This window comes from Mustela putorius, unplaced genomic scaffold, assembly GCF_011764305.1.
Source record: "Mustela putorius furo isolate JIRA1106 unplaced genomic scaffold, ASM1176430v1.1 tig00003845_pilon_pilon_pilon, whole genome shotgun sequence".
NCBI lineage: Eukaryota > Metazoa > Chordata > Mammalia > Carnivora > Mustelidae > Mustela > Mustela putorius.
The window spans coordinates 57,578,975-57,602,175 of record NW_025421998.1 but is presented as its reverse complement, the minus strand read 5'-3'; the positions used below and the strand labels follow the sequence as shown (position 1 = coordinate 57,602,175).

The 23,201-nt window shown below is 41.3% G+C and overlaps 2 long non-coding RNA genes across 2 annotated transcripts; both read right to left on the bottom strand.

Moving 5' to 3' along the window:
- Positions 1–2,122: 2,122 nt before the first annotated feature.
- Positions 2,123–7,790, bottom strand: LOC106006828. The gene is made up of 3 exons (XR_001181112.2): positions 7,707–7,790; positions 2,585–2,652; positions 2,123–2,466 (listed from the first exon to the last, which is right to left on the bottom strand). It is a non-coding gene; the product is annotated as an uncharacterized LOC106006828 (long non-coding RNA).
- A 2,565-nt stretch (positions 7,791–10,355) lies between these two features.
- Positions 10,356–22,253, bottom strand: LOC101694153. The gene is made up of 6 exons (XR_001181111.2): positions 22,114–22,253; positions 21,694–21,736; positions 20,011–20,200; positions 17,813–17,956; positions 11,019–11,193; positions 10,356–10,491 (listed from the first exon to the last, which is right to left on the bottom strand). It is a non-coding gene; the product is annotated as an uncharacterized LOC101694153 (long non-coding RNA).
- Between the last annotated feature and the right edge of the window lie 948 nt (positions 22,254–23,201).

Here is a 23,201-nt window from a genome sequence, read left to right as displayed (position 1 = left end):
ACTCTAAAACTTATTAATGGTGTTATCTTCAGAGACTTTCCTTCACTACCTACTTTGTGACATTTTTATAAAGATTAGATGAGGACTGTCAACAAATTCTCAGTGAATATTGGCTTCTCTTTCTTATTCAGGGCAGAGGATGTGTTAGCCAACAGGTCTCAAATGCAAGGTCATCCTACCAGAAGGTGGACACATCGGCTTTTTTGGCCTGATGCTCTGAAATATTTAATTCCTCTAACTCCCTTTGCTGGGATTCCACACTCATAACACAACCTTCTGACCAGGCTTCCCCAGGGCCCTGCCAAAGGCTGTGGTGACCAAGTATTCCAGTTCTTCCGACAATCATATTTCTCATTGTGACCTGCGACTTACCATCTCGCTGGGGTAGTGACCAAACTTCTCTGTCTTCATTTTCTAATTCGCAGAAGGGGGATAATGTCAACAAGATATCATGATGGGTTGAGAAGGATAAGTGCAGGAGAGATAATACCAGCTAATAAATATGGAGCACCAGTGTGGGGCAGCATGTGCTAAGTGCTCAGCAAACATGCTCTCCTTAAATGAGATATTGATACATTTTGGTACAGCACCGGGCACACTATTAAGTCTCGGGAAACAGTAGCCAGTAAATGACTGTGCGAATAGGAGATTACTTCCTGTGTAGCGTATTTCCAGGAACAGAATATGCTGATTATGCCCATCTAAGTATTCCAGGGCCTGTAACAGCTTTCTGAATATCAAATGACACATGGGCATTCTACTCCAATGCATTCATGTAAAAAATGTGGTTAACGTGTCCATTCCCGGGAAACAGATCACCTCTTGGTATGCTGACAAAGTCAGATTTCTAATCTTAAGAGAAAAAAGGCCAAACTTTGACCTGGAAGATGTACCAAGCTAATGAATATAGGGGGCTTTTCCTATTTTTTTTTTAACCTGCTGATTTCGGTAAACTTGATTTTCAATGGGTCTGCTATAATCCATTGTGTGAACTTAGTGTAATTTACCTACCATTGCCCCAGTCTACGACATCTAACCTTAATCCTTTTTTTTTTAATTTTTATAAACAACACTATAAAGAACACGATTGTGTGTAAGACTTTGCTTTTGTTTGTACCATGGAAATGTTTTCGAACAAGCTAAGTGATGTTAAGATGATGTTGGTTATCAAGTTCATCCACCAGCTTGCCCTTAAAAGGCATGAAGCTGGCTCTCTTTTTTCTGGTACCTGGGACCCACGGTAGCCCACCCAGATGGGGGGCTGGGGCTGAGGTGGCCATAGGGCAACAGAGGCAGAGAGTTCAGGACCGGTCGCTTAGGGTGCACTGAGTCACTGTTGAAGTCGTTGGTGGAGAATGTGTCTCGTCTTCTAGCTCCTTGCCCGCATCACACACAGCACTCCGGAGTCGCCGCCTTCAACAGCCATGTCTTAGGGGGGTGCACGTGGGGCAATCAAGACTATTGAGAACCTAAGTTAAGGTTATTGCTTCCAGCCGCACACATTCCATTCGCAGGCTGATTAGTACACTGAAGAGCTCTCATTGACATTTCGTGGTTTAACATAAAGATTTCTTGTGCATAGCTCAGGAAAGAGAGACAGATTTTCAAACAGCTGTCTAATATCTCTGTCAACATAGAAATTAAATAGATTTAGGAACTTCAGAAAAACATACGCACGTTTAATGCCCAGTAATGATCAATTCCAATTTCCAGTTGCAGAAATAGGAATTGTTTTCAATGTGTTCTGTGGGTTATTCCAAATAAACATCTGGCATTGTTTTATTCCTTTTTAATCATTTGAATGGTGATATTATAGGTCTATCTATTTCTTTGTCCAGCTATAGAGCTGATGATACTATGAAGATATCGAAATGATTCTATGTCTCTGTCATCTTTCAAATGAAAACATTACATTGTTTTAAAGCAACCATTTTACGTGTAGCATGTATCAACTTTGGATCGCAAACTTCCACCAGCTCAGTAGCATTCTTTTTTTTTTTTTTCTTTACCAATAATAATGAAAGACAGAAACACTATCTTGCCTTCAGGTTCTGAAACGGGTTTGTGTTTGAAGGAGAACAACCCTTTGTTTTCCAACTTGGGGAGATAATGCACACGGAAGAATGTTCCAAAACTCCACACTTGGGTTTAATGTTCTTTTAGTTGACTTCTTAGTCTCAGCCAGTCAGAGGGACAATCCTCATACAGGCAGCTTGTACAGAGAGATGAGAAGTTTTGCGGGGTCTGGGTCCAAATCCTGGCTTTATGGGTCCCATTCTGACTTTGTGACCTTGATCAACATGGTTCACTTCTCAGAGTCCCAGGTTCTTTATCTCCAGGGCAGATGAACAAAATGCTGAGGTTGGAGCATCTCCATATACTGTACACAGTAGGCGCCGAAAAAAGAACAGCCATCCTTGTGATGAGGACGGATCCAAACCCACAGATCCCGCACCGCAGCCTACTCTGATAAAGGAAGTAGAACGGAGGAAACAGGCTGAGCTGAATTAGGCTGTGTACCTGCAAAGGTAATCCATTTATTTCTCTGTCAATTGTTATAATAATAAGAGCAAGAGCAAATTACCTGGAGTCCAGTGGCCCAAACTGTTCCTCTCTCAGAGGGGTTCCTCAAAAAAATGAGCAGTCCAGCTCCTGTTCAAGAAGAAAACATGGGAATTCAGTACCGCCGAGGGCAATAGAAAGTAATCCAAATTAGAGATCATTTTAATAAGAGGTCACTTTGGAACTCCAAGGACAGTTTTAGAAATAGTTGATTTAGGCTAGTGTGAGATTGTAAACAAAACATGCCTCCAGTCTCTAAGTCCTATGGCTTCTTTCGGGTGTTTTGAGGAAGCACAGCCGTTCATACAGCTGTATTTCCTTCATACAGCGGTGAGTTACAGCTCACCGTGGTGATGGGCCACGGGCCCATTGTGCATCTGGGCTGATCAAAGGCGATACGATATTCCATAAAACTTAGTATGATGTGTTTGTTCTACTGCATTCGGTGTTCTGTCTCCTAGACAAGGGCTGTGCCCACATTCCTAAGCATCGGATAATATTCCAAATGCCACCTGCTTTACCCAAATCAAGGCTTTAAAAGTGCCAGTCCTATTTTCTGTACTCATGGGTGACACGGAATGTGGACAAAGAGCTTTGGATCCCAATCCTGGTTCTCTTCTATCCTGACCATGTGACCAGTTCCCTTATCCGAGCAATGGGAATAATTGTGGTGGGTGCCTCATGGGGGGAAGAAAACCAAGCTAAAGCCTATGATATGTTTTGTCTACCGCCTGGCACACCGTGACTGCCCACCGAAATTATGGAGTCAACAGTTGCTGCTTAGAAATACGTTACACAGACTCTAATAGAAAGGAGAATGGGTCATTAGTTTTAGCAAAGTTAGATTTGCTTTAGGCTGAGGCTGCTGGAGGTAGATAGGCCTTTAGAAAGAGTCACAGAATTAATGCTGGCCCACAAATATGAGACCCAGAAATAAGTAGGAAAAGCTCAAAGAACATTATTTGCTCTCCCTTTTACTTCCTTTTGAGTCTGCTCTTCAAAAGAAGCCATCTTTGGGGCGCCTGGGTGGTGCATGGGTTAAAGCCTCTGCCTTCGGCTCTGATCATGATCCCAGGGTGTTTTTTGTGGGTTTTTTTTTGTGTGTGTTTTTGTGTGTTATTGTGTGTTTCTTCTCCTTAAATCTGGGATCGAACCCCGCATTGGGCTCTCTGCTCGGTGGGATGCCTGCCCCCCCCCACCCCGCCTGCCTCTCTGCCTACTTGTGATCTCTGTCAAATAAAAAAAATAAAATCTTTAAAAAAAAAAAAAGCCACCTTCAAGGATACCCCTTTCCCCGCCGCCCTGAGATAACACTGTTGTGTGTTTTGTGTTAATCATTCTCCTGCTATACCTAAAATTTTCTGCATATCTCTGAAAGAGGTATTTTTTAGATTTGCCTCCATTTGCTCTTTTCGCTTGACATTCTATCTGTGAAACTCACCCATGTCGTTGTCCGTGGTCCTCACTTACTTTCCTTCACTGCCGTGCTCCTGGCTACAAATACAGCACAGTGTGTTCATCCAACCCATTGCTTATGGACATCCCTGTTCTTTCTAGTCTTTGCTCCTGTGAGCATTCTTACACGTTTCCTGTCACTGGCATGCAATAGTTTTACAAGGATACTTACGATGAACAATTTTAGAACTTTACTGAATTCCCTACCTGTTGAGATGATTGTGTGTTTTTTCTCCTTAACTCTCTTGATGTAGTAAATTAAAGTGAAAATTTTTCCTAATATTGAACCATTGGTGAATTTCTGGAGTAAACTCTACTTGATCTCTTATTGGTTAAAGAATTTTTTTACTTTTATTTTATTTAGTATTTATAGATCACAATCTGTCTTTATCTAGATTTGATATCAAGATTATACCAACCTCAATAAATTACTTAAAAGTCTTTCCCTCTCTTCCTTCCTTTCTATCTTCCTTCTTTCCTTTTTCTTTTCTTTTTTTTAATGCTTTGATAAAACCTTGTGTAACATAACAATCATTTATTTCTTGAAAGTTTAGTGGACCTGAAGTTTTCCTTGTGAAAACATTTGAATGGTTATTTAACTAGATTTCCTTCTTATTCAAAAGCAGTTATATATTTCTAGAGATTTGTCCACTTTACCTATATGTTCAAATGTGCCAGCACAGAATTGTCTAAAATATTCTCTTAGGTCTGCTAACACCTATAGCTTATTCCTTTTTCTCATTCTTATCATTGTTAATCAACGTCTCTCTCTTTTCGAAATGAGTCTTGCCAGGGTTTGCCCACCTTGTTAATCTTTGTAAAGAATAACTTTTTAGCATAATCAGCCTCTCTGGAGTATTTCTGTCATTCTTATTTCATTAGTTTCTGCTTTTTAATATTCCCTTTCTTCTACTTTAAGTTTATTGTGCTGTTATTTTTCTAATTTCTTATATCTTTAAGTCCTTTTTCTCTCTAATACATGTTTATCTCGATGAAAGTACCACTTCCACTGTATCCCACAAGATTTTAAAAAATTAAACCACTGGGGGGTGCCTGAGTGGCTCAGTCAGTTGAGCGTCCAGCTCTTGGTTTCAGCTCAGGTCATGGTCTCAGGACCTACATCGGGCTGTGCACGCAGTGGGGAATCTGCTTGAGATTCTCTCTCTCCCTCTCCCTCTGACCCTCCTCCTGCTCTCTCTCTCTTTCAAATAAATAAATAAATCTTAAAAAAAAATTAAACCCTTTATTTTGAGATTGTTATGGATTCATACACTGTCGTAAGAAATAATTAAGAGAGAGCACTTCTACACTTTGTTCAGTTTCCCCAGTAGTAACATCTTTTTTTTTTTTTTTAAGATTTTATTTATTTATTTGACAGACAGAAATCACAAGTAGGCAGAGAGGCAGGCGGGGGTGGGGGGGGGAAGCAGGCCCCCCGCTGAGCATAGAGCTCGATGTGGGGCTGGATCCCAGGACCCTGGGATCATGACCTGAGCTGAAGGCAGAGGCTTTAACCCACTGAACCACCCAGGTACCCCTCCCCAGTGGTAACATCTTATAAAACTTCAGCACCATATCACAACCAGGATATCAACACTGACACAGCCAAGGCACAGAATGTTTTCATCTCTGCAGGGGTCCTTCGTGTTGCTCTTCTCATGGTCACTCTAGTTTTCTTCCTGCCTCCATCATCTCCTTAACTCCTGGCAACAACTAACCTGTTGCCCATTTGTTTAATTTTGTCCTCTCAAGAATGTTATATAAGTGAAATTACACAATATGAAACCTCTGAGGATTGGCTTCTTTCATAACTCTCTGCAGATGTCTCTAGACTATAGGATGTATCCATAATCAAAACTTGTTCTTTCTTACTGCTGAATACTATTCCATTGTATGAATGTACCAAGTTTGTTCCACCTTTGATGCATTGAGAGGCATTTGGGCTGCTTCTTTTTTGCACATTACCAATCAAGCTGCCATGAACATTGACATACAGGTTTTGTATGAACATGAATTTTCATTTCTCTGGGATAAATCCGCAGGACTTCAATTGTTGGGTCATATGGTAGTTGCATGTTTAGTTTTTTGAAGAAATTGCTAAACTGTTTTTTGAAGTGGCAGTTGTACATTTTACATTACTACCAGTAATGTAGTAATGGAGTGATCCAGTTTCTCTGCATCCTCATCAGCATTTGGTGTTGTTGCTTTTTTTTTTTTTTTAATTTTACCTGTTCTGATAGGATTGTATTGATAACTCATTATAATTTTAATTTGCATTTCCCTAGATTAATGATGTTAAACATCTTCTCATGTGCTTATTTTTCATCTGCATATATTTTTCAGTAAAATATCTCTACACTTCATTTGCCCATGTTCTAATTGATTAGTTTGATTTTTGCTATTGAGCTTTGAGACTTCTTTATATATTCTAGATACTACTAGTTCTTCATTCCACAAGTTTGATTGATAATATTTCTCTTGTTTATTTTTTTTCATTTTGAGCATCTTCTCATTTTCACCAAGAACTATGAGTAACAATGGGTACTTTAAAGCACATTCCTTAAATGTTCAAAACAAACAGATTTTTAGAAATTATCTTTTTGTAATTTATTTGTAATTTAATTTTATTGTTGTCAGTAAATGTGACTGGACACATACCAATTATTCGAAATTTGTCAATATTTGCCTTTGGCTTATAAGGTGGTCAAATTCCATCATTATTTTCTGTGTGCTTGAAAATAACCTCTATTCTCTGGTATTAGAAATACTATTCAAAAGAAAAAGAAAGAAATACTATTGATATATGTCCATTAGATTAATCTTATGATGTCTAATTCATCTATATTCTTACTTTTTTCTCTTCTTAATTTATCAACCAATGAATGTCTCTCTCAATGACAGTTTGTCATTTCTTCTTATATTCTGTCAATTCTTAGTTTACATTTGGGGGGGAGGGGCAGACAAAATCTTAAGCAGGCTCCACACCCAGCATGGAGCCCAATGTAGGGCTCTATCTCACAATCATCCTGAGATCATGACCTAAGCCAAAATCAAGAGTTTGATGCTTAAACAACAAAGGCACCCAGGCGCCCCTGTGTTATGTATTTTGAAGATTTATTACTAAGTACAGACAATTTCCTAGCGAATTAAATCTTTTAAAAATATGTACTGACACTCATTATCTACAGTAATGCTTTTCACCTAAGGCCTATTTTCTCCAATATTAGTATGCTAGTTCTCTTTTGGTTCTTATGTACCTGTTGTGATAGAGTTGTTCCTCCAATTTGTTCTCCTCATCTTTTATGATATGATTCTTCTTCTCCCCTACTTTTAGCTGGAGACTTGAACTCCTGAGTAAAGACTACATTTCCGGGGCACCTGGGTGGGTCAGTGGGTTAAAGCCTCTGCCTTCAGCTCAGGTCATGATCCCAGAGTCCTGGGATCAAGCCCCGTATCAGGCTCTCTGCTCAGCAGGGAGCCTGCTTCCCTCTCTCTCTCTGCCTGCCTCTCTGCCTGCTTGTGATCTCTGTCTGTCAAATAAATAAATAAAATCTTAAAAAACAAAACAAAACAAAACAAAAAAAGACTACATTTCCCAGCCTCCCTTGCAGCTAGATGTGGCCATGTGACTAAGTTCTGGTCAAAGAGACAAAAATACATAAGTTGTTTGACAGCTTCAGAGAATCCACCTTAAGACGTAACACAGGATGTGTTGTTTCTTCTTCTTCATCCTTCCTTCCTCCTGCATCCTGAAATGCAGATGCTGCCATCTTGGACCTAATATGGAACCATGAAATGAAAAAACTCTAAGTTTCTGTTAGGAGGGAATGCTTTGGACACCAACACACAGGAGAGCAAAAGTAAATTTCTATGCTGTTTAAGTTACTGTCATTTGGAGTTTTCTGTTACTTGTAGACAATCCATTTCACAATGAATATATCTGTTGAATTTTTTTCTTCCTTTTGCTTTAAAATTTCCATTTCTATATTTTATGGAAATTGACTATAAACACAACTTAACTTGAGTTGTTTTGTTTTGTTTGTTTTTGCTGCTGTTGTGTGTTCTCTTTAAGTTCAAATCTGATTTGATGGGGACATCTGGGTGGCTCAGTGGGTTAAAGCCTCTGCCTTCGGCTCAGGTCATGATCCTGGGGTCCTGGGATTGAGCAGCATGTCGGGCTCTCTGCTTGGCAGGGAGCCTGCTTCCTCCTCTCTCTCTGGCTGCCTTTCTGCCTACTTGTGATCTCTGTCTGTCAAAGGAATAAAATCTTTTTTAAAAAATCTGATTTGATGGTCTTAGACTCTTAACTAAAAATTTTAGTCCATTTCTACTGTGTAATTATTAATACATATAGTAAGAATTTTATATATGTGTTTATTTATATCCTGCCTCTGTCCACTGAGTCTTTTTTTTAAAAGATTTTATTCATTTATTTATTTGACAAGGAGAGAGCCACAGTGAAAGAGAGCACAAGCAGGGGGTAGTGGGAGAGGGAGAAGCAGATTCTCTGCTGAGCAGGGAGCCCAATGTGGGGCTCGATCCCAGGACCCTGGGACCATGACTTGAGCTGAAGGCAGATGTTTAACAACTGAGTCACCCAGGCACCTAGTCCACTGAGATTTTTAAGACAACTTACAGAGATATAAGCCTTATGTAAGATAAAATAAAATTAAAATAGTAAAGGGAATTGAGAAAAAGCAAACTGTATTAATTAATTCTCATCCCCATTTTCATTAATCAAAGACATGAAATTGCCAGTGACAGCTTTTGATTAGCACATGACAACCTGAATTATGCTTATGGAACTCTACCAGAATCCCAAAATAAGATAAAGATAATATAATGAATTCAAATATATTAATAATCACACTCAATGGAAATTGATTAAACTTTCTAGTTAAGAGACCAAGATCATGAAAAATAAGCTGCTTTTTTGGCCTGTATGCTTATTCAAGTTCCATCAAACCTTCGGAAATGTTATAACTATCCCCAGGGGCCCATTCTGACCTTCACTTAGCTCATTTGAGGACTTGAGGAATACCTATTCTGAATTCCACTTGAAATCTGGAAAAGCTCCTGCTTCTCCCATCCCTCTCACTGCTGTGTAGAGTGCTCTCCACTTGGCAAAACTTTTCTTGTCCTCATGTCTCAGTCTAAATATCACCTCCTTCTGGAAGGCTTCCCTGGCCAGCCCCTGAACTTGAGCAACAGTCTCCATGCTGCGCTGCTATCACACCCAGGTAGGGCTTGTCAGAGCTGCTCTCCTCATGTGGTCACCTATTTCTTTGTTAACCCCCTCAATAAACTGTTGAACTCACTGAAGGTGGACTCTATGTCCAGGCTTTTCACTGTTGTACCTCCAGTATCCAGAGCAACACCCAGCACAGAAAGGAATCAACAATAAGTGATTATTTGATGGATGGATGGATGAACTGAAGATGTCAAGGCCACTGTAACTGATGTCCAGAGTGTGTAACTGATACCAGTATTCCAGATTACTGGTTGATATCTGCCCTTCTCCAATAACCTTGGATTATATTTCCACTGATGAGTCCCACTGACTGGTTCTAACTCCCTAAACTGAACAGAAACTGGCCACCTCTGGTGGGTGAACTCTAAGGTGGCCCCCCAAATCCCTGCCTGTGACCATCCATGGCCTCATGTACTTCCTTGAGCATGAACTCCCTTCTGAAAAATAGAATATGATAGAACTGATAAGGTGTTACTCCGAATATTAGGAAGACTATGATTTCTATATTGGTTCTCTCTCTTCTTCAGTACTCATCCAGTAAAAGTAAGCTGCCATATTGTGGCTGGCCCTAAAGAGACAGACCCATGTTATTTTGTGAGGCACTGAGGCCTTTAGAACAGCAGGCTGCAAGGAGCTGAGGCCAGCTGACAACCATGTGAGGAAGCTTGGAAGCATAAGGTAAGTTGTGGGGTAACTGATGCCCTGACCAACTATAGCCTTCACAGCACCTCATGAGAGACCTTGAGGGAGAGGCAAATACCTAAGCCACTCCGGGCTTCCTAACAGACAGAAAGCACGAGGTAATGAATGTTTGTTGTTCCACTGCCATGTTTTGAGGTAACTTGTTATGCAACAATAGATAACACGCCACCATGGAGTGGCACCTCTAAGGTGCCAGCCTCTGGGCTAAGCACATTCCCCCCATGATCTTGTTTCGTTTGGGTGTGTATCTTCATCACCTGGGAAGTAGGTGAAAATGTACTCTTATAGATTTAAGAGGCTTAGAGAAGGATTCAGTCATCTATACTTTTATTAAGTCCCGAGAAGATTGTGACACACCCCAAGTGTAAGAACCAGTGCACTTGCCTTTTAATGTCATCCGCTCCTTCTTCCTTGGCAAGGAGGGGAAGGGCAGAGGGGAGTGAAGCTGCGACACCAGTGGGTTCTCTAGTGCTAGGCTGATGGGCGATGACCGTCATCCATGCCTACAGGGGGCGCCAAAACTAGAGGAGAGGGGAGAACGGCATGCTGAGTGGACAGCTCGAGTTCATCAAGCTGTCAAAGCGTTGCTCAATGTGTTGCCAACACCAGAGAGGACATGCCTGGGAAGCTGAGCATTCAGGGAGAAGCGGAAAAGCAAGAGCAGTGGGTCAAGGGGAGAGGTTAGGGCCTTTGTGAAGGTCAAGGGTTGTCTTCTACTTGTGATGGCACCATGGGGCAGCTGCACTGTATGCACCAGCATTATCTGACAACTGGAGCCGACTCAACTAATGTGTGATTTTCCAGGAATTATCGACTGAGAAACTGGTCTTTGGCAGAGAGGGGCTGCAAGCACATAACCACTTGATCTGCTATTGGTCCGGCCAGCTCCTGAGGAGACTGCTGCTCTGTGGAGGTGAGACCCCAGGAGCCTGAGAACTGAAGGCCACGGTTGGAGCCCCACCTCCACCATCACCCTGTGTGACCTTGGATGGGTCAAAATCATCTCCCCAAGACTTGATTTCCAAATGTAGATGGGAATAATGCTTACCTCATAGTTTTGTGCGAAAGAAGGGAGAATACCTAGTTCAAAGTCCACACATGGTCAACGCTGGTAAGTTTGGGAGCCGTCTCCTTGTGGTTGTTTCCTATTTTGTGACTGATCATCCCGCAGAGTGCTTTACTACAGTTAGTGCTCAAACAGTGCCTGTGGTGTGAACAGATTCCTAAAAAAATAAATAAATAAAAGTAATGTAGTCAAAGTGATGCAATTCATTGACAAACAGCAGGCTTACCCTGTCTCTGGAACTCAGCCCCGCTTACCATGGTAAGATTTTGAGGTAAATAAATAACAGTCATGAAGACTGCTTAATAAAAAATGAATGACTCGTTGAAACAACTGTGTGAACATCAAATCCCAGGATGCTAAATGTCCACCAAAAAAAAAAATGGTGCCAGATATTTGTACTTGTTATTCAAATCCAAATGTTTAGTTACATCCAACAGCTGAATATCCAGTTAAGTTAGCCAAAGGACTGATGATTGACATAATTTTTTATTTTAATTGAGTCTCTTTCAAGATTGTGCCACTGAGACACTCTTGAGGACACAATGAAGGCGGAAATCAAGGAGGAGGCAGCCTCATGAGCTTTGGGCTGCCTCGTGAGCTCAGGCTACAAACAGAACTTCGATGTCAGCCTCACCACAGCGAGTTCACAATGAAGGAATTATTTCAGGTCTCTATTTTTAGATTCCATCACAATGAAATATGGCTTCAAAGTTTTCCAAGACCTTTATCTCATAGTTTTTAATGAATGAGAATTGCATTATCACTTAAATATATAATATTCTTGGGACTCTAAAGTCCAGCTGGTGACCAATTACATTTAAATCTATTTAATGAAATTTCCTCATAAAATATCTGACCAATGAGTACTTGTGTTGTGTGTGCTTTACACTAATAGAGGGTGACAGAAATGCCTAGTCAGAGGTACCTGTGTGCTTTCATACACCAATACTGTGTAGGTTCCTGCGTCTTATAGATTTAGAACTAATTTGCTCTCAGTGTTTTCCACATTTTTCAGGCAAACTCCCCTGTTTGGTTTAAATTTCTAATACTAAAATTTGTGTCTAGAGATTAGTCACCAAATAGAAATTAGTTACCCACCACTAAGTATTTTACGTGCAGATTTTATAGAGTTGCACTAAACCAACCATTGCAAATCTATGGTGTGCCAGTTTGCTACCTTTAAAAAAAATCTTTTTTGGTATATTAACTGCAAAATTATAAAATAAAAGATGTGAGAATTTCTCACCTTAATCAACGTGTCAAATGCAGAAGTTCAAAAAGAGCAGGAGTTCCCCTAGCTACCCAACTGAATCGGAGCACTTCTCTCCTTAGTATGTTACTCTTCGTGCAATGTTTTTCTCTAACCCCAGGAAGGGAGGGTTAAGTAAATAATGAATAAACATGTCTCATTGAAGTGACTTTGACATTTCATCTAAGTTTACATGTTAATTAAGATAAGATTGTTCTAATCCCCCAAAAGGGTTTTTTTTTTTCCTTTGAGCAACTAGACTGAAATATAGTATAAAAGTATATGAACACTCTGTTAAATGCACAGATTTAACCCCGCTGTTTTGCTCCTAATCATTATTAATTGCCTCCAGTGGTGGACATTAATTTCCCTATTGCAGAAACATGCATCTTGAGCTTGGGCATATCCTAATACATCAAATGGGACAGGTGATATAATTCAGTTGGTCACAGCTGGAAAGGAGACAGCCACCCACATGCAGGCAGTCTGTCAACCTTAGTTACACTGCAGACACCGCCACAGCCTCCGAAACAACATTGTACATTTATCTCTGGGGATAACTTTACAAGAAGTATGGCCGCTTGGCTCATCTTATTTAATCCGTTACTGTCTTAGCAGCTACAAGAATGAAACAGTTGAAACTCAAAACTCTGAATGTGTTTCTAGTCGTTGAAGGGGAATAGCAGAGACATATGGTCGGATTCCCAGTGCAGATAAAGTGATAAGTGCTTGGTTCAGTGTGGTTTATATTTCAAGATCGATGTCACCATAGGATTTAGAGTGAGTCGCTAATAATGTTTACTATGATGAGACTTCAGGGTCCTGCCTTGTTCTGGGGACCTTAAGGAGATCTTGACAAGTTGCCCATAGTACCTTGTGTTTATACATAACTGGATCTTTGGAACAGAGTTAATAGCTTTGTTATCCTTGAAGATTAGCTCAAAGCTCCTTAGTGGTAATGTGGAAATCAGAGGTAGGTCTGGTGTTAGTCTTCCACTGTGTGGCTGAGAGATGTGATGTTGGTTGTGTTGAGTGTGAGCTGACATCAAGGCTGTGACACGGACTCTGATCCCAAATTTGGGCTCCTGAGCCTGGCTCTTCCTGGCAAAGGGACTTCTTTCACTATAGGAGTCATTCTAGGGTAGGGTAGAGAAATGCAAATCAAAACCACAGTGAGTGATCACCTCACACCCATTAGAAAGGCCACTATCAAAAGAACAGAACATAAGCATTGACAAAGAGGTGGAGATAATAGAACACCTGAGCACTGTTGGTGGGAATGCAAAATGATGCAACTGCTATGAAAAACAGTATAGTGGTTCCTTAAAAAACTAAAAAGAAAACTACCATATGATCTAGCAATTCTACTTCCCGGTATATACCCAAAAGAATTAAAAGGAGAATTTCAAAGAGATATTTGTACCTCCATGTTCCAGACATTACCTCCAGAGCTGGAAGCAACCCAGATATACATTGACAGATGAATAAAGAAAACATAGTACATATGTGTGGTGGAATACTATGCAGCCTTTAAAAAGGAAGGAATATTGTCGCATGCTACATGAATGAAACTTGAAGACACACTAAGCCAAAATAGCCAGATGCAAAAGGACAAATGCTGTATGATTCCATTCATAAGAAGTATCTAGAGTAGTCAAAATCATAGACACACAGAAAGTACCAAGGGGTGGGGGGAGGAAGGGCAGGGGAAGTAGAATTTAGCGTCCAGTGGGCACAGAGTTTCAGTTTTATAAGATGAAAAATTTACACAGATCTGTTTTACAATGTGTGAATACACTTACTACTGAACTGTACACCTAAAAATGGTTAAAATGATAAATGTTATGTGGTATGGTTTTTACAATTAAAAAAAATACAGAGATAGATATATACATAGAAAATTTAAAGGAATACTGCACATGATATTAGTAGTGAGTATTAGAATTACAGGTGATATTTTCTAATTTTTTTTCTTCTCATATTTCTACATTTGTCATTTTCTCTTTAATGATATATACTGCAATTCTGTCCAGGAGTTACGATGTCAGAGTAAGTGTGTTTCATAAAAATAGCCCAAAGCCCATCGATGTCTTGCCCAAGGACAGAGAGTCAGCAGCAAAACCAGGAGGACTGTGGAGTCATTGGCTCACGCAACAAGGCAGGTAAACATACAGTCCCTTCTCTCTTGCTCCCCACCCATGGGCCCAGATTGTTTTACAGAATTGACCACACCCACCCTACCAAAGTGTCCTTGTGCTTTTCCTCGCCACCACACGCTCTCCCATTGCCCAAAGTCAGTCAAGTAACACCTGACTCGGGGGCACAACTCCTCAAGACACTTCCTTTCATCCCGCCTTTTGCATTTATCATATCCTGTCTTGTATAATCGTTCTGTGTGGACCTGTTTTCTCCTTCTCATTAGACTACAGACATTTTGAGATCAAGACCCAGCTTTGCCGCATTTGTGTGTCCCCAGACACAGTGTCTCCTCGCCGTGACTCCCGGAAGGGATAGCTGCTGGATGAGTGACAATGAATGAATGAGTGACCAAGCCAATGAGTGAATGGCATGATCACTGAACTCTCAATGAGCAAATCAACAAATCAAGTCAGGGCATATTTCTCATGAGTTCTGGGTTGATTCTTCTTTTCTCCAAACAGCAATTCTTATCCTCAAGACTTCTTCGTCCAATTTTTATTCCTTGCACTTAGTAAAAATTATGACAAGAATCATAATTTTTGTAACCATGTTATTTCCATTCTGTATTTTAAATTATATGAATCTATTTTTACTTCAGTAAAGGCAAATTTTCATTATCTAAATTTGCTTTAACGTTGATCTCAGATATTTCATACCAAGACAGGATACATGTATTATAAAATGGTTCTGTTCTGTTGGATGTCTCCAACCTGTTCTCTAGGGGGAATGTTACAGGTGGGTGCTATTTTGTAGTGAGAGATTAAACTCTTCATAAGTCAAATTATAGTCTGGCTGTCATAGGGGTGTCACTGTCAAATGGACCTTTCCAGAAGGGTTCTTTAAAACAAGATTTGCAAAGCAAGTAACCAGCCATCATTTGTACAGTCTGTAAATTTTGCAGCATCAGATTTTCTAAAAGGGCAGCAGGAAGGTATATTTATTCCTTTTATCAGTAGGTTCAAAACAACAGCTACAACAACATAGCAAAATGCATTCAGCCTCTACATGGAAGGCATACGAAAGTCAAACCACTACGAAGAATCAGGACTTCATCAGATAAATGCCAGGCCGGCTGTGACCGTCACTCCTGCCTTGCTGTCTTCCCCTCTGCTTTTCCAGACTCAATCCTTGCAGGAGCCAGGCCACCAGAACGGATGTTGATTTCTCCCTCCTTCTGCTTTCTCTTCCAAGACTTAGTTCCCTGGGAAAGTCGGCCTCCAGGACATGTGTCAGCTTTCAGTAGAGGGCCTGGCTGGGCTTGTGCACCAGCCCGCCCTGCGGGATTTGCTGTGCACCCCCACCGGGCCCACACTCCGGGGACTGCTGTCCCTCACACATGGACGTGAGCATTGCAGGGCTTCAGATGGCCCAGCACCGCCTCAGACCGGGGGCTCCTCTGCGGTTGCTGTCAAGGACTCGAGCGTGATGTTCTCGTTATCTAGGCAGCAAGTGTGTTTGGGTTAAATTGCCAGTGCCACCATGTCACCGAGTTCTCGGCTGAGCCCCTATCGGTGATAGCTACAGCAGGCCAGCCTGGGGGGCAGCTGCCTCTCCAGGCAGCCCGCTCTCCACTCTCTGCTCTCTGCGCTGCCTCTGCTGTATTTAGGGGGCACCCCAGGCTGCCTGCCAGGACTGGGATTAGCATTCTCTCTGAGCTCGCAAGGAACAAAGACCACTCCTAAGGAAACAGAGCAGAAAGCCTGACAAAATGTCCTGTGACTTCAGACACCTTTTGCAACAATGTGTAGTCGTGCCGTTAATTAAAAGAGTTAAACTTGGAAACTAGACTTTGATGCAATATGTTGTTTCCATTCTTGGAAATACATTCACGAGGAGCTAATAAATAATCCATGAATGCTAATCTTTTTAAGTCATTTCAAAGGGATGAAGTCAGCCTGGATAATTGTAAATGCAATGGCTCAACCCCAGCTCCATTAAAATAGAAAGGTGTGAACTGATTAGACCCTCAGCTGCTTTTGATAGAAGTCTTAAATTCAAATGCCACATCATTTGTTTTTAGCAAATGGAGTAATTACAATAATATTTTCTCCATTTTTAAGGTCAGATCTCTTAAATTCTACATGCTTGGGCCTTAATTTAAATGCAGCCAGAATCATTTTCCTTGCATTCATTAATTAAATGTGTATGTAGTCTAAAGGTAACATCCACCCTTATTTTCTCCGGAGGGGGAAATAAATAAATATTCCAGGTGCCTAGACACAAGGTTGGAGGGGAGATTTGCGACATTATTTCATTTCAGATATTATTACTGTAGCTGAAATGAACCTGATTTTCCACCCTAGTAACTCTTTCTTGCTGAGAAAGGTAGCTTTTGTTTACAACAAAGGTGTTTTCCTACTGCTCCAGGTTTCAAATCTATTGTGATCTTAATAAAAAAAAATTGAGAAAGGATTTGCTTGGTGATAGAGTCAATACTTTTTAATATTCTCGCAGCATCACTGCCCAAAGCAAATTTTGTAAATATTTCTCCTCATGGGAATTGTAGTATATTAACCAATATGTATTTTTCTAAGATTTTGGTAAATACCTAGGAAATTTCTTACAAGGGAAAACTATACAAGATTTTATTGTTTCAAGTGGGCCTGACATTTTAAATGAGGCAGGGGAGGAAAAAAAAAAAAAAAAAAAAACCATAAAACTGATGTCTGCTCACTATAAATTAAAAGGCTTTCTTTTGCCTCCTTCCTCCTGACTGTCAGGGAGTTAAGCTCCGGAAGTCAGCCACTGTGCAGAAGTTAAGTGATGGAACCGGAAGCAGTGGACCCATTTATTTAGGACGGAAAAGTCTGGTTCTGGCTGCACCCCAAAACCTCCAAATGCACCACAATTTTGTGCTGTCAAAATACTCAAATTTCCTGTTAGCACAAAGCTGTGGTTCTATTGTCAAGATTCTAGAAAAACAGAAGGATGAAGTATAGTTAACAAATCCTATATAAAATATATAGTAATACTATATATAGTAATTATTATATAAAAATATATAGTAATACTGGCTGGATAGAGAGACATTGACCCAACTTGGCGGGTGGGAAGGGTAATGCCTGGGCTTTCTTTTGCCTCCTTCCTCCTGACTGAGGTCTAACTAGGTCTATCAGATAACTCTAACCAGGTCTATCAGATAACTCAGCAGCACCTTCTAAAATACATATCTGTATATCTGAAATGCTGATTCCAGGCTCTAGAGGGACCCAGGTGCCTGTGCGGTGGTGATTATGGTTTGCAACCCTGGGGAGGAGCCACTCACATTTTATTTTCGCCTGTTGATCAGGAAGAAAACATAGGAGTGAGAGTGGGGTGGAGGATATACCTGGAAAAGTGTAGCATAGGCTTACGGAAGCTGGGGAGAGGCAGCCTCTGACACCAAGGACAGGCTCTGTGTTCAGGTGCTCTCCATCTTGGCTGGGTAAGCTTGCATCCATAATTTATCTTCTCCAAGACTCAGCATTCTCATCTGTAAAACCGGATAATAATATTACCTCCTTCATTAAATTGTTAGGAGAATTAAATGAGCGAGTAAATGTAAAATTAAGCAATTAACATAATGTTTAATACATAGTAAGGGCTAAGTGCTTAAATTCAGAGATTTGTAGACCATCTAGAAACGGTCTACAGGGCTGGAAAGCATGTTAAATGTCTTCTAAGCCAACCCTCCCTCCAGCATCTTAACCACATCCCAAAAGAAACTGAATGTGTTGGCTCAAAGCAGAAACTGTGGAAGATACATTTAGAGAATGGTGAGGAAGCTCGTTTGAGGGAAGGGCTTTGACAATAACCCTGACAAAGTATGTTGGATGATGTTGTAATCAACAAGGGAGTTGATACAGGTTAAGTCTCCTTTGTGGGTGTTTTGTGCTCCAGGTGCCAATTTAGGACCCGACCTTGACTGCTGGGTATAGAAGGCTAGGAAAGGCAGTGGTAGGCATCTGAGGTCACGTAGCTTTGGCCTGGTGTGGGCAGTGGGACTAGAAGGAAGGAGCTAGGGATGAGAGGGACTCGGAAGTTGAAAGAATGAATCAACAGGGTGGCCAATGATACAGAAGGTGGACTTGAGGGTTCTGTGTTTTGAGTAGGAGCATAACGTTGTGCAGACCCTGGTGATGAGAATTTCTGCAAGGATTTTTAAGTCTGTCGCCCTCTTCTTAGGTTGTAATAATTTGATTGCCCTCATCTGTGTTCTTCAGGCAGAATATTTATACCTGCTTGTAGACTTATAACTGAATTCTATATGCACGGGAGTGTAATAAAAAATAGCTGCTATTTATTGAGCACACACTTGTGTGTAAGGTAACACTTGTGTGTGTATAAGGTAATGAATTAATTTATTTCATCCTTACAACAACCCTAAAAGGTAAATACTATCATTATCCCCGGTTCACAAACGAGGGAAAGAAAGCCCTGAGAGGTCAAGTGGCTTTTTGACAGCTAACCACTAAGTAAGTGGCAAAGCAGGGATTTGAACCCAGGCATGACTCCAGAGTCGTGGCCCTTGACTTGTGTGAAGAGACAAACACCACACAATCTACCCAAGGCATATAGTTAATGGCGGTCTTGTTGAAATTCAAACCCAGGCTTTCTTTCATTCCAAAGGTGACCCAGAGACAACTTTAGCAAGTCAAAAGTCACATTCAACCAATAAGCCAAAGGGAAACTGGGGTAAAATTTGTATGGGGGGTGGAGTTCAGAGAAGCAACCTTGCTGTATAACACAGAGATTTTTCTCTTCATAGACTACAATACTTGTATGACAGGAAATGCTTTCAAAAAAGATTTTTTGAATTTTTTTTTCTTTTCTTTTCTTTTTTTTTTGCACACTAAGCTAATGACTATATCTCATTAGAAAAAAGATGACAATGATTAAACTGCAAACTATTATATTTTGGGGGGGTGGAGTGGAGTGAGAGAGCCTTTCGGAGGGGGATTTTCACTTTTCCCTCAATGTCGCTTCTATATTGTTTGAATCTTTTATAATGATATCATATTTGTGCATTACTTTTCAAAATTAAAAATGTACTTTAAAATTATAGAGATACAGAAACTTCAGGTCCTTAGACAGAAATAAGGAAGTCCTAGTTATCCAATGATATAAACACATTTTTATAATTAGTGTTCTGAAGACAAGTAACTGATTCCAAGGTAAGTAAATATTATGTCTATATATGTGTGTGTGTGTTCACAGATACACAAGGGAGACTCCCCGAGATGGCAGGCTACAGCTGTATATAACAGACTACTTAATTATCTTTCCTTTTATTAAAGGAGGAAGCTCAGAAAAGCTTCATAGATTCTAGAAGGCAAATCCGCAACACTTGGTAGATGTAGAAGAAACGATCCAGTATCAAGATAAAGCACTTAAAAGATTAAAAAAAAAAAAAAAAAGAAAAGAAAAAAGGCAGCCAATGCTTAAATGCCTACTGTCTTTTGTCGGATTCTCCTAGTTGTACCCCATAACCCCACATTTTCAGTAACAGGGCGCTCCAGAGGTGCCAAGTTTTGCACTGAAACTCACCTATAATGTGTTGATCTTCTTATATCAGTTGGCAAGGTGACACATGTCATGGTTTGCCCAGTACAGTTCCAGTTTACTCCTCAGTTCTACCTATTATCGATGGCGCTCCCCTTCACCCAGTAGCTGAGTTTGGATGAGAAGTTATAGGGATGGGCGTGGTGTTTTAGAGCAAAGCCTGTGTTTTGCCAAGCTGAGGGAAGAGAACCACCCCATTTGTCATGTGCATGTCAGCTAAGGTCCCTTCTTGGTCCTGCTGTCTCTGTGTGACCACAGAAATGTCTTCAGCCTCTTATCCCAACCCTGGTCTCAGTCTGACCTCCCCTTTTCTTCCTATTCCTCTGGGGCTTCTCTGACAGAAAATATCCACAGTGGGTGAGACCTCCTGCTCTCTGTTCGGACACATATGACTCTGCAGTCCAGCTCAGTCACTTCCTAATTACCTAAACCTGTTTTATTACCTGTACAATGGAAAGAATAAAAGCATCAAGGCATCGTTTTGAAGGTTTGAAGATTAATGTGATAATGGAGGTAAAATAAGCACAGAAATTATTCAGTAAATGTTAGCTTATATTGCTATTATTACAGACAGACTATGACAATGTCACAATAAAGATACATTGTGACCTTAAAGGAATATGTTACTGGAGCATAGTATATGCTGCATAAATGTTAACTGTTATTATCATCACAATTGTTAGTTCAGCCAATGTAGCAATTTATCACTCCAATGGCAGAAGTTGCCAGTCTGGTTTCTGACACTGGGTTCTCCACTGTGACTGTGTGTGTGTGTGTGTGTGTGTGTGTGTGTGTGTGTGTGTGTTTTTGGAGGTTGTGGGGGGGAGCCGTTCAACACCAGGATTATGTCAACCCTGGTATTCCCACTCCAGCTGAAAATATACAAGAGACACTGAAGTCAATGCCTTCAACGTAATTTTTCAGAATTTTGCTAGCCCAGCCTTCAGCATTTCCCAGTATAAATTCGAGAGAGTTTCTGATCTAAAATGAAGGGGAGCTAGTGAGGTAATTTAATACTAAAAAGGTTTCATGACATCTGGGTGGCTCAGTCAGTTAACCATCTGCCTTCAGCCTAGATCATGATCCCGGGGTCCTAGGATCGAGCCCCACATCGGGCTCCTGGCCCAGTGGGAAGCCTGCTTCTCCCTCTGCCTCTGCTCCTCCCCCTGCTTGTGCTCTCCACTCTCTCTAACAAATAAATAAATAAAGTCTTTTAAAAAAAAGAATTAAAAAAAGAAGTTTTCTCCCACTGGACATTTTCACAGCATCAGACTTACAGAGGACCCTTTCTGACCACACTGTTCTGTTGGTTTCATCATTTGGCAGCACATACAGTAGCACTTTTATACTGAAAAATGAAAGCTCTAAAATTAGATGGTGGCTGTAAATTTTTAATGGGTGCCTTGCACCATTTACGTTCTCCCTTTTCCTCCTGTGCTCCATTCAGCAGGGACAGCTTGAAGCTGCCAGAAACTCAAAGCTGGATTTGCAGCTAGGTCAGCTCGCTGAGGAGTGGCTGCTGTCCACACCAACCGCTGGCCGGGGCAGCCGACCTCGTGCCTTTCTCAGGTGACATCACCAGCTGCTTCTGTCAGTGTGGAAAAGCCATTCTTTCTTGGTCTCCTTAGACCCCCAGCGGCCTGAGGGCAAATCTGGCTCTCTGCTTACCAGCCATGTAACCCCAGGGCAACAGCTTGATCCCATTCGTCACCTGTAAGGGGAGAATGATAATATGACTCACCTCCTCCAGTGGTGGGAATTAAATGAAATAATGTGAGGAAAGGCTCTGGGACACGGTAACTCCTCCTAAGTGTCCGCCATGACGGTTGAGCGGCCTGGCATCCCCTGAGCCCCTGCTTTGTGCCACCCCTCATGCCAGGAGCCTTCCTTGGGCTATCTTACTGACTCTCTACAAACCCAAAGGGTGGGCACTGTCATCCCCATGTCCCTAGAAGGGCACCGATTCAGGGTGAAGTCACGCGCCTTGGGACTCAGAGGTGATGAGCACACAACAGGAATCTCAACCTGGCCTGTCTGATTCCGACTCTTCCTACCACAACCACCACACAGAAACCTCATAAATAATACCTCTGTCCTGGGGCTCAGGGTCTGTAGACACTGATCTTGGCTTGGCCGTGGGCGCTTTCCCACAAGCAGCCCAGCAGGGTCTGCTCTGGGCTTTGTGGTTCCCCTACAGCCATTTGTTAGGCAGGATGTGAGGTGTGGGGCCCTCACTTACCAGCCTTGCTTATCTGCTGTGGGGCAGGGCCTTCCTGACTCAGGCCTGTGGGTTCATGACTTGACACAATTACAGCGACCGCAATGAAGCTGATGGCTTTGCCTAGGAGCCACCCGGACCAGAGGCCTGAGGGGAAGCAGGATGGGGCCTTGGTTTCTGTTTCAAAGGCTGGAGATGAAGGGCTTGGCCTCCCAGCTTCCCACCCACTTCTATCTAATAAAAAAAGCCCTTTCTGGATTCTTTTGGTTCTTTCTTTGATTCAGTTTTCAAGAATTGAAAACTGAAAGAATTTTTTTTTTTTCTTTCTCTCATACCTGACTAGCTCTCTATTGCAGATGGCAGTCTCAGAGACAATAGTCACCCATTTGGTTTTTTTCCCACCTATTTAGGTCAGCTCCTGGTAGCCTTCCTGGCAGCCATTCCCTCATCTTCTGTCCCATGTCTGGAACAAACCATGTTCTTCCATTCCTCTGGATCTTTGTATAAGCTATTTCCCTTGTCTAGAATCCATTTCCCCCTTCTATGCCTAGAAAATTCTACCGATGCCTCTATCTGAATCTACATCAGGTGTTTGCTCCTTAGAAAACATTTTAGCTTCTCGGGTTTTTAATCTATTTCCTCCTTAATTAGAGCCCATATCTTGACCTGGGCATGTCCAATTCTTCCTCACTGGACTGTGAGTACCTCTTGAGTTTCTGTATCCGCAGGTGCTGGCACAGGGCCCACATGGATGGGTGGATGGGAAGACTGACCATTACGCTTAGAAAAATCAGCTCCTATATTTGCCACAGAATCCTGCTAACTGCCATTATTTCATGTCACAGTACTACTTAATAACATATAACCCAGTTCTTACGTGGGTGTAATTCTATTCATTAATTGCCAACTTCATAGCAATTTATTTCACTGTCCGTGCCTGTTAAACTCTTTGATGCTT